The 473-nt window shown below is 63.0% G+C and overlaps 1 protein-coding gene across 1 annotated transcript in view; it reads left to right on the top strand.

The window, feature by feature from the left end:
* Nucleotides 1–473, top strand: part of PAK4 (p21 (RAC1) activated kinase 4) — a 39,884-nt gene that overhangs the window by 35,648 nt on the left and 3,763 nt on the right. The gene's annotated exons all lie outside the window — the stretch shown is intronic.

The raw sequence follows: 473 nt of genomic DNA, 5'->3' as shown, positions 1-473 counted from the left end.
CACAGCCGGGGTTTGTTGCGGAGGTCCAGGCTCAGTTTGCCTGTCGAGGAAATAACCTGCTCCCTGAGGTGGTGGGAGGAGGAAGAGGAGGGAATATAAATAGCCAAGGATGGCGGGCTGTGCTCGCTCACCCTGTGCGGAGATGCTTTGTGCAGAGGAAGGCATCTTCCTCTTCAGAGGAAGGTGGGAGGCCTCGGGGATGGGGATGGGGTCGCTCCCGCTGTCCCCTCGCCTCTTGCTGCGTGGTCGTGCCCTCCGAGGCTCAAATCCCCGAGGATGCGGATCCCTCCCTGAGGGCTGGGAAACAGAGCAGGTCCCTCCCCACCCCAACCAGTCTGGAAGCCCCTGCACAGCCCACAGCTCCCCAGTTTGGGTGTCCCACCCGGCTGGGACCTGCCTCCCAGCATCAGGCTTCGTTTTTCCTCTGCTCCGCTCTTCCCCTTCGCTCCGAGGCAGCATTCGGGACAGGCTCG

The sequence above is a fragment of the Aptenodytes forsteri genome, unplaced genomic scaffold, assembly GCF_000699145.1.
Source record: "Aptenodytes forsteri isolate BGI_AS27 unplaced genomic scaffold, ASM69914v1 Scaffold355, whole genome shotgun sequence".
Taxonomy (NCBI): domain Eukaryota; kingdom Metazoa; phylum Chordata; class Aves; order Sphenisciformes; family Spheniscidae; genus Aptenodytes; species Aptenodytes forsteri.
The sequence above is the reverse complement of the archived record's forward strand: the minus strand, read 5'-3'. Positions and strand labels throughout refer to the sequence as shown.